The sequence below is a fragment of the Macrobrachium rosenbergii genome, chromosome 58 (genome assembly GCF_040412425.1).
Source record: "Macrobrachium rosenbergii isolate ZJJX-2024 chromosome 58, ASM4041242v1, whole genome shotgun sequence".
NCBI classification, from domain to species: domain Eukaryota; kingdom Metazoa; phylum Arthropoda; class Malacostraca; order Decapoda; family Palaemonidae; genus Macrobrachium; species Macrobrachium rosenbergii.
This window is the reverse complement of record NC_089798.1, coordinates 21501140-21512265: the sequence shown is the minus strand read 5'-3', so window position 1 is coordinate 21512265 and position 11126 is coordinate 21501140. Positions and strand designations below refer to the sequence as shown.

Sequence of the window (11126 nt, the reverse complement as noted above, 5' to 3'; positions counted from 1 at the left end):
TTCAAGTAATAATAAATTTCCCTGAGACTGTTAATGTCATGCAGAATCTTTGAATTTAGAAATAAATTTTTGTGTCAAAAACTATTATATCAGAGTTTCACTTATTGACCCACCAGTAATTTTGATTTGAATTAGATACAGAGTGGTAAGTGAGATGTTTTTCTTCAAGTAATTGAAGTGAGCTCGAACCAGGGAAATAAAAATACTTAGACTTTTTAAAATGTTATTGGAGTGATGCCCTTTGATTTTACCTCACACCTATTAGAATGAACTTTTCATGATTGATAAGTTTTATAAGGGATCACTGTTTGCCTTTAGAGAAATCAGTCGTTTTGTATGTGTGATGAGGTTCAGGGTGTGTGGCTGTTGTGAGGTAACTACAATTGTCAAATAAATGGTAAGTTTGGTAATCAAATATCAAGCACTTAGATACCAGGTTTAATCTGAAGATCAGACACTGGACACTTTGTCACAATATATATATATATATATATATATATATATATATATATATATATATATATATATATATATATATATATATATATATATATATATATATATATATATATATATATATATATATATATATATATATATATATATATATATATATATATATATATATATATATATATATATATATATATATATATATATATATATAATGTAATGGGAGACCTCTTCTAAGCCACCTCGCCCTCTAAGCTTTGCGATAACGTACAGTATGGTCCTCATAAACTTGATTTGCTTTTATTTCTTAGAAACAAGTACAGTAAAGCTGATAAAGGGTAATAGGTGGTCTAGTCTTAATTAAAACTTATCACACACTTTGAATTTACCTACACGGTTTTGGTTTTCACGACCTATCCCAGTTTTCACACACACACATACACACACACACACACATATATATACAAACAATAGAAGAGTTCCATGGAAATCGGAGACGAATAATAAATATTAAAACCAGGGCTTGAATGAAGAGCATCTTTATTAGTTGCGACTAGTTTCGGAGATTTACGTTCCTCTGTCATAGGGCAATCTATAATGGAGTATGTGTTACATTTAAAATCGATGAAGTTTAAAAGTAAAACAAAATTACACACTACAAGATATAATAACCTAAACACACAGCAAAATCTTAAAGTATAGAGACACAAATAGAAATTGTTTGTCGTCAAAAAAGGGCGAAAATTATGTCTAAAAACGCATCAATTCAACAGACCTTTCATTATTACAAAGAGAGAGAAGGTTTGTCTCTTAGGGTATCTAGAGACTCAACCACTCCAAGCTCCATTTCGTTGGTCCTGCAAGTAAGGACTGAAAAAGAATCTTAATTTATAGGATGGTCGTATTCTTCAGAATGTTGACGAATGGCCCTAAGTGATGGTTTCGTTAATGGACTATTCGTCCTAACAGATCTTCCAATATGTTCGAAGATGCGAACCATGAACTTCCGTTTCGATCTTCCGATGTACATTTTACTACAGCAATGACACTTATAAACAATAGATGACTGCAACTCAGTTGGTATCACATCCTTGAACCTGAAAAATTTGTGCAATGTAGAATTTGGATTAAATACCACTCGAATGTTTATTTGCAGGTAGAATTCATGCAACAGTTTAGTTAACCTTTCCTTTACATTAAAGGACCTAATTCCAACAAACGCGATGGGAAAGTACATAACTGCTCTGTTGACAGCGGCAGTTGTAGGTTTTGGAAGTAATCATTTTTGAAGCTCCTTTCCTACTGTATATGCGTGTTCGTAAAATTTTTGTTAAATCCATTGAAATAGAAGCACTGTTTTATGAAATTAAACTCTAAGCGCATACCAACATAATTTGAACATATTGAAAGCTCTTGACGTTAAGGCCGTAATCCAATTTCTCTTGCACCGAATACGAATAATGAGGACATTTTGGTGGTCAAACCCGTACAAGTTGATTTCCTATAAACAGATGTAATAAAGCCATTTTCATTGTGGCTGATCAGTATGTCGAGAAAGGCCAGCTTTCTTTCCTTCTGCCTCAGTTTCCGAAGTGAATTCAGTGTTGCTGTGCTTCCAGTTCAAGCATTCTAAAATCATGTTGATGACACATTCTTAATCTTCAGATCTAATGACCGCATTTCACTCTTTTTAGAATACTTGAAGTTCTTATAAATATAGAAAAAATCATACGACAATTATAAATACAAGCATAACATTCTGGGAAAAATACACTATCAATATACATTATATATATATATATATATATATATATATATATATATATATATATATATATATATATATATATATATATATATATATATATATATATATATATATAAGCGTGTGTGTATGTGTGTGTGTGTGTGTGTGTGTAGTTCATCTCTATTAATTAAATTGTGTTAATTTTGCTGGTACCTCAAATTCCACTAAGGTTTTTTTTTTTTTGCATTCCTGAGATTTGTCTTCACATTTGATGTCTGTCTCTTTATCTGCGTTCCTTTATATCTGTTTTTGTTGTTGTTGTTGTTGTTGTTGTTGTTGTTGTTGTCTGGTTTATTTCTTTTACTGTATTCTTATTTTATTATTGATAGATTTGCAGTCTTTATAATGTGATCTATTTGTGCATCCTTTGTGTGCATCATTATTGGAAGTATGCTTCCTGGCTGATTTTGCATTCTTCATTATCTGACCCACTGTGTATCCTCTTAATAACATTATTATTGTAAATGTGCTTTCTTTAATCTTTGATTCATTTCGGTGCTATAATACTTTGAAGTGTCTTTTATTAATGCTTAAATTGTATTCTTTAATCACTGGCTCAGTTATTTAGTGTCATTTTGTGTCACGATTTCTTAAGGTGATTTAATTATTGGCTCAGTTGCATTCTTTCATATTGGAGTCATTTTTTGTGTGAAGGTGAGTCATTTTGCTAACTGAAGCGAACGCTGTCATCCAGCGTCAATTTCAAGACCTTGATGGAAGTCCTTAGAACAGAAGAATTGTTCTTGGCTCTCTTCCTGAGCTATACCTTGTCAAGAGATTAAGTTACTATCGGTAAAGAGAGATTAGACTAAAGGAAGTAAGTTTGTCGGTGTGTTAGTAACTGATGGTTGTAATTAAAATACGGGGACCGTGGAGACCCCAAAATCACAGCCAACATAATTTAATCAGCAGCCAAGAACACTGGGCGGAGGGGTGACCCTGAGCACTTCTTGCAACCCTAAGTAACTGTGAAAGAGAAAAAACATTTCTTATTTGTTCTCCTTCCCTTGTTTTAACTATCTCACCCGTTCTACAGATCTAATTGTAAATTAGTGTATCAAGAAAGAAATTTCTTCGGAGCATGGATCACCTTACTCGTCACACACACACATACACCACACCACGTTTTTATATATATATATATATATATATATATATATATATATATATATATATATATATATATATATATATATATATATATATATATTATATACTGTATATATTTATATATATATATATATATATATATATATATATATATATATATATATATATATATATATATATATATATATATATATATACAGTAAATAGGTGTGTTTTTTTGTGTCCTGAATTATAACAGAATTCTGTAGCTCTATTTTCACGAGGTATTCTCAATTAAGATTTGACTAATGTGTGTCATGCTTCCAGTGCAGACAAAAAAGACAGTCCTGTGTGAACAGAATTGCTTGCAAGACAAATGATAGTGGAACATACTCACAGCGAAGGCCACAGAGCGATTTTGAACCAAGATGACTCACGTAATTACCTCTCTCTCTCTCTCTCTCTCTCTCTCTCTCTCTCTCTCTCTCTTCCCGCTTGTTTTGAAATCTAAAATCAGCCGGATATGCATCACCATGGGAGTCATCATGCAACCATGGGTTTCACTTTCACAGGGATCAAAAGGAGCTGTATTGAAATTCAAGAGCTGCTGAGCTGCGTCATTTCTCCTTCCTTCCCAATGCTTCTTGGCCCCAGACTCCCGGTCCTTTGTCACCTTCCATATGGGAGGCTCCACAGACAACATTTCTTATCAAAGGTTTCTGTGGAGAAAGCAATAAAGTATCAAAAAAAATATCTATCGTGGAAGAAACCTGTAGAAATTAGCTTCTGGTATTCAGGCATACCTTTTCTTCAGTTATGGAAATCAACTTCTGGTATTCAAAAGCAACTTTTGTTTCAAAACTTACAGGACTCAACTATTTGCAATCACCCAAATCTTATGCTTTTAAAAACTCCCATGCCAGCTCCCCCAACCACATTCTAGGCTAGGCCACCCTACCATCCATTTGCTATGGTCTCTTGGGAGGAAACGCAACTTTTTAGTTTTCTGTAAAAGAAAACTGCTGTGCCGGTTTTGTCTGTCCGTCCGCACCTTATTCTGTCCGCGCTTTTTTTATCCGCATTTTTTCTGTCCACACTTTTTACTGTCCGCCCTCAGATCTTAAAAACTACTGAGGCTTTTTTTTTTTTTTTTAGCTGATAGGTAAGATGGGTGAAAGAAGGGTGAGGGCAGTTAGCTAGCTAACTAGAGAGCTGCAAATTGTTCTGTTGATCTTCCACCCTCCAGTTATCAAACATAACTTGCAGCCCTCTAGCCTCAGTAGTTTTTATTTTATATAAGGTTAAAGTTAGCCATACTCGTGCTTCTGGCAACGATATAGGCCAGGCCACCACTGGGACATAGTTGAAGTTTCATGGACCGCGGCTCATACAGCAATGTACCAAGATCACCGAAAGGTAGATCTGTTTTCGGTGACCTTGATTATACGCTGTAGCGGCTGTACAGAAAACTCGACTGCACCGAAAAAACTTCGGCGCAATTTTAACTTGTTATCTTCTACAACGGCTACGACTTCGGGTCGCTTTTTCTGTTTTACTGTCTGCCTCTTCGGCTCCTCTGAGGAACATATGCCTAGATTTGAGTAATGGAAATGGATATGCACCTACAGTTTTTTTTTTTTGTAGAGAGCCGGGGTAGGAGTCTGAATCTTATGTTATTTAGATCTGACCCACAGAATGGAAGCTTGTCTGGTTAATTCTTTAATGACTTAGTTTGGGTAAAAATCCTAAGAATGGAGGTACTGTAGTCCCCCTAAGAAAATAACCTTAGGAAAACTCTAATTTTGTTTATTTGAGAGTAAGAAAGTGATATAATTTGTTTGATGTGGTAGAGTTGATTTTGATCTGTTATGATTGCCAGGGAAGCGGAGATGATTCTGTAAATTAATATGTAATTTGCCCAGATGGTAGTGTTTAATGAGATGTCGGCAAGTATTCATCCTATGTGTCTGATAGATGAGTAGGCTATGATTTTCCGGAGGAGTGTCTCCGATTCCCCCGAGAATGGCTGATACAATGGAGGCTCTTGTGATGATTGTTAGAGTTCTTAGAGACAGGGTGTAGGTGACAATTGCTATAGGGGCTACTTTTTGAATGGTTATTAAAATAATGCATTGTGGTCATGAGATGCCTTATATAATTGGGGGAAGTCAAAAGTGGAGGGGGGCTGCCCTATTTTAACGAGGAGTGCGCAAAGAATGACTACGTTAGAAGTAGTAGTTATGATTAGGAGCGTGGAAGCTCTTGCTAGTAGAACTGCTGATCCTATTGCTTGGATTAGGAAATATTTTAAGGCGGCCTCTGAGGAGAAGGTATTTTGCTTTGAGAAAATCAGGGAAATGAAGGAGAGTAGATTTAGATCGAGTCCAATTCACCTGGTGAATCAGGATGGTGAGGAAATAACAATAATAGCTCCTGTGATAAGTGTCGAGGAGAATAATAGTGTTGACGGATGAATTACTAGAATTGAAAAGAGAAAAATTTTTCATAGACGGGGTATGAGCCCGTAAGTTTAGTGATTTAACTTATCTTTTCCTCGTGGTAATTATGTTTTAGTGTAAAGGCACGTAAAGTTCTCATCTTTAAGGGAATGGAATGGTGTTATTCCATTAAATATAGTTTTTTCTTATGCAGGGTGAGTGGGTGATAGTTGCAGAAAGGAAGGCTTTCATTATTCGCCCTATCAAGACGACCTTTTTATCAAGCATGCTATCACTATAAGATTAGTATTTTTAAAATAAATTAATTATACTAATAAAAATTACGTAAATATTTTAGAGATTATTTGTCTGAGTTTGGGGCGTCCAGATCTTTTTCTGAGTGGAGGAGGAGGTGCACTGTAATTAGGAGGACGTTTGGGAGATGGTTTGTCAAATAATATTTATATAAAAAAAAAACTAAATAAAAGGCGGTAATTTGGTTGGGGGCATAAGATGGATGATTTTGAACTGAATATATGAATCCTAGTTAATTTTATCCATTTAATTAGTTATAATTTCTTATGTAAATACGTTTACATTAATTTTAAAAATTTGATTTAGATATATGTTATTCCTTTTATTATAGGATTATTCCTCTTTCTTCCTAAACAAAGAGAGGAATAATCCTGATTAAAAGGGATAAAATCCTTATTTAATTTATTGATTATATTCATTTAAATATTTAAATATATTTGATTAAGATATATATTATTCATTTTAGTTTTGAATATATAATTGATTAATTTAAATTAGATTAAATATTCATCTTCAAGCTCTTAATACATCTTAATTCTTTAATTATAAAATTAAGCTTTTAATTATATACATTTAATTAAATAAATGTAATAAGTACCTATTTAAATTATACATTAACAGACATAAGTTTCACTTATATGTCTGTTAATATATAATTACATTCTGAATACTTACCAATAAATTAGTTTATGCTTAATCCATTTTATTACAGTTTTAAAAGTCAATTGATTAATATATTTTTAATTATAATTTATATATATTATAAATTATAATTAGAAATATATTATTAAAATTTAGTTCTAAATGAGTGGGCGATCTTTTCTCGGGGGCTGATTTCCTTTGGTGTTATAGCAAGTATTTGTTTATAAGATTTTTGTAATATAGGCTTATGTATTATTCTATAATTAGTAACTAACAATTAGTCGTTTATATTTTCTTCATATTAAATTTATTTGGCTTGAAAGTTTGATCCTTGCTTGTTCCTCTGTTACAGGAGTAATTTGCATGTAAGTAGATGCGAGACAATTAAAGCCAATAGATTTGTTTGGTTGGATTTCAGTTTATGTATTTGGTTTTGGAGAAGTTCTTCGCTCCAGTAAGTCCAGTAATTTCAGGCTAAATTTGTGCCAGCATCCGCGGTTAGACTGGGAGTAAATATGGAGGATATAAGGTTATTGGTTACATGATATGTATTTGTGAGTTTTTTTTTTTTTTCTTTCTTTTAGAGAGTTAAGAGGTGAAATTTATAGTTCGATAGTAAAACTGAAACTTACGGATTTTCTTGGAGGCCATTGAAGTCTACTGTAGATTTAAACCAGGATTAGATACCCTGGTATATTAGACTTAAAGCGTATTACTTGATTAGTACCAGTTATGATCTTGAAGTTTAAAGGATTTGGCGGTATCCAAGTCTAGTTAGAGGAACCTGCCATTTAAACGATATGCCACGAATTATCTTACTTTGTCTTGTTGAACAGTATGTATACCGCCATTATTAGGTGGTGTATTAATATAACCATTAAAATCAATTTATATTAAGTATATTAGGTCAAGGTGCAGCCTATGGCAAAGATGTCGGTGGGTTACAGTGCATTATATTTGTATACGAATGGTCTCATGAAATGGGGTCTTGAAGGTGGATTTAATTGTATTTCTTTGGTAGCTCTAGGATATGTAAGCATCGCCCGTCGCTCTCATTCTCTAAAGTGAGATAAGTCGTAACATAGCAGTTGTACTGGAAAATGCATCTAGGAGCATGAGTTGTAGCTAATGTTTAAGCACTCCACTTACGCTGGAGGGATTGCCTCTTAGGCACTACTTAATAACTGCTGATTATTAAAGTGAATTCGTTTGTAGTCTAGTTTGATAAAGAATTAACTGATTTTGTTGGTTAGTATTTTGTAGAATTTCGTTTAAAGATTATAGTTAATAAGTACAGTGATGGAATTGTTATTGAATTTGGGTAAAGTAGCGTTTAACTCTCGTACCTTTTGTATCAGGGGTGAACTATATTGACATGTTAGTTTTGAGGTCCCGAAACAAGGAGAGCTAGATTTTGTTGCTCTTTTACGTTGTAAAGTGATTTGTAATGAATCTCTAGTGGTGATAATTATGTTAGTCGATCTTTGTATATCTGGTTCTTTACTAAATAAATTTAATTTTGTGTCGGGTTTGAATTTAATTCGATAGTAATGGTAGGAGGAATGAGCTTCTTACCCGCTGTTTTGTTAAGTGTCTTGTTGGTTGTCATTTGAGGTGGGCTTAAAATCAGCCATCTTGGTATAACGTCGGTATAAAGTTAAAGTTTTTTTTTACGCTTATAAGGTCCTTGCTATTTTTAGTAGAGAATTTCATTTACTGTTTAAGTGACAGGTAAAATGTTTATATAAGTAGAATTGAAGTTAATTTTTATGTTTGAGTGTTATTTATTTTTTAAATAGGCCTACTTGAAGTGACGTTTAGAAGGAACTCGGCAAATTTTGTCCCTGCCTGTTTATCAAAAATTTGTCTGTGTGAATTAGTTATAAAGACTAGCCTGCCCACTGATTTATTTAAAGGGTCGCGGTAATTTGACCGTGCGAAGGTAGCATAGTCAGTAGTCTTTTAATTGGAGGCTCGAATGAATGGTTGGACGAGGGACAGGCTGTCTCCTTTACGATGCTTGAATTTAACTTTTGAGTAAAAAGGCTCAAATTATTTAGGGGGACGATAAGACCCTATAAAACTTGATATACGCCAGGCTTGATTTGCGATGTGGGTGAAAAGTAGTTTTGTCTGGTTTATATTTCGTTGGGGAGATGAAGATATAGTGTGTAACTGTCTATTGAATTTTATAGTACTAATTAGTGTTTGATCCCCCCTTGGGAATTAAGAGAATAAGTCACTTTAGGGATAACAGGGTGATTTTCTTTGAGAGTTCTTATCGACAAGAGTAGTTGCGACCTCGATGATGAATTAAAATTTCAGCTAGGTGTAGCCGTTTACCTGGTGGTTTCTATCTTTTAATAGCTTGAAAATGGCTTTAGTACGAAAGGATTGAGCTTTTGAGATAATCTTTGAGGAAGATAAACTTTATGGATTGCCTTGGCAGATTAGTGCGTCGGATTTAGGATCCGTTAATATAGTGATTACTATAGGCAATAGGAGGAAGTTTTTTGTGGTTTCTTTCTATGATGGTTTTGATTAAGTTAGTCAGTTACTTAATTTTAGTGGTTTTAGTTTTGGTTTCTGTCGCTTTTTTTACATTGCTTGAGCGTAAGACTTTAGGTTACATTCAAATTCGTAAGGGCCCTAACAAAGTGGGGTATGCTGGCTTGCTGCAACCTTTTGCTGATGCTTATCTCCTGTGTTCAGGTTGTTTAATGCCTTGGTCTGTTGGTGTTTGATGCCGTATGAACTCGGTTTGTTCTCTTTTGAATTTGGAGTTTTATTTTTTCTCTGTTGTACGAGGGCAAGAGTGTATTCTACTAAAGGGGCTGGCTCTGGCTGGGCTTCTAACTCTAAATATTCTCTTCTAGGCTGTCTTCGTGCTGTTGCTCAGACTATTTCTTATGAGGTAAGTCTCGCTCTAATTCTGCTTAGTATGTTATTCTTGGTGGGGTGGTTTGATTTAGGATTGTTTGAAAGTTATCAGCGTTATTGTTGATTTTTTCTTTTGGGATTTCCTTTGGCTTTGTTGAGATTTGCCTCCTGTTTAGCTGAGAGTAACCCAACTCCTTTTGATTTCACGGAGGGTGAGTCTGAGTTGGTATCTGGCTTTAATACTGAGTATAGGGGCGGGGGCTTTGCTTTAATTTTTATGGCTGAGTATGCTACGATTTTGTTTTTAAGAGCTCTTTTTTCCATCATTTTCTTAGGCAGGGGTCTTGTTTCTCTTCTGTTTTATATAAAAGTTATGTTTATTGGTTTTTGTTTTGTTTGAGTGTGTGGCACTTTGCCGCTGTTTCGTTATGATAAGTTGGTATATCTTGCCTGAAAGAGGTTTCTTCCTGTGGCTTTAAATTATTGCATTTTTTTCATAGGACTAAAGGTTTTTTAGAGGTTGCCCTAGTATAGTTTTGTAAAAAAAAAATTAGGATAGGCTATTAAAAGATTCGAACTCTTGTTGGGTGCTTTCAAAACACTTTGTCTTCCTAAAGATGAATAGTCAGTCTATAAGTTTACCTCATGCGATTATTGCTAGTGGGTTAATAATGGAGAATGAGAAATATAGAACTGTTAGGATTTGTCCTGTGAGGATGTATGGATCTTCTATTGGTCGGACTCCGATTCATGTTAGCAAAATTACAATTCTAATCATGGATCAAAATAAAATTTGTCTGATTGGGTAGAAAGCTAGTCTTGGGAACGTCAAATCCTAGATACTGAACAGCTGCCTTTCCAAACTCATTTTTTTGTAAGTTGATTGTTAGTCCTGCTTCCCGTAGTTTCTTGAACACTTTCCTTAATATTTTCAGATGTTCTTCCCATGTATTAGAATAAATCACAATGTCATCAAGGTATACACCCACTCCTTCTGTTGATCCTAGTAGTTGATCCATCACTAGCTGGAATGTTACAGATCCATTCATCAGACCAAACGGCAAAACAGTGTATTGATACAGTCCAAAAGGAGTAATGAAAGCTGACAGCAACTTAGCATTCTCATCTAAGGGAATTTGATAATATCCTTTCAACAAGTCTATCTTGGAAACAAATCTGGCTTGCCCAATATTATCAAGTAATTGATCAATAAGAGGCAAGGGATAATTGTCAGCCACACTGATGGAATTCAGTTTCCTATAATCAGTACACATCCTAAATGAGCCATCTGGTTTCTTCACTAACACACAAGGAGAACTATAATGACTTGAACTGGGTTCTGCTAATCCGTGCTGCAACAAATATTCAACTTCTTTCTTCAAAACATCTCGATGAAAAGGTGATAAACGATAAGCTCTCAGTTTGAAAGGTTTTCCATCTTCTCTGATCTTTATCTCATGCTTTGTCAGATTAGTACGCCTAGGTATATCTGCAAAAATTTC

General features: G+C 34.1%; 1 pseudogene; it reads left to right on the top strand.

Annotated features, from left to right (window-relative positions):
* Window positions 1–9275: 9275 nt before the first annotated feature.
* On the top strand, window positions 9276–10218 carry LOC136837171 (NADH-ubiquinone oxidoreductase chain 1-like; annotated as a pseudogene).
* Window positions 10219–11126: the final 908 nt, after the last annotated feature.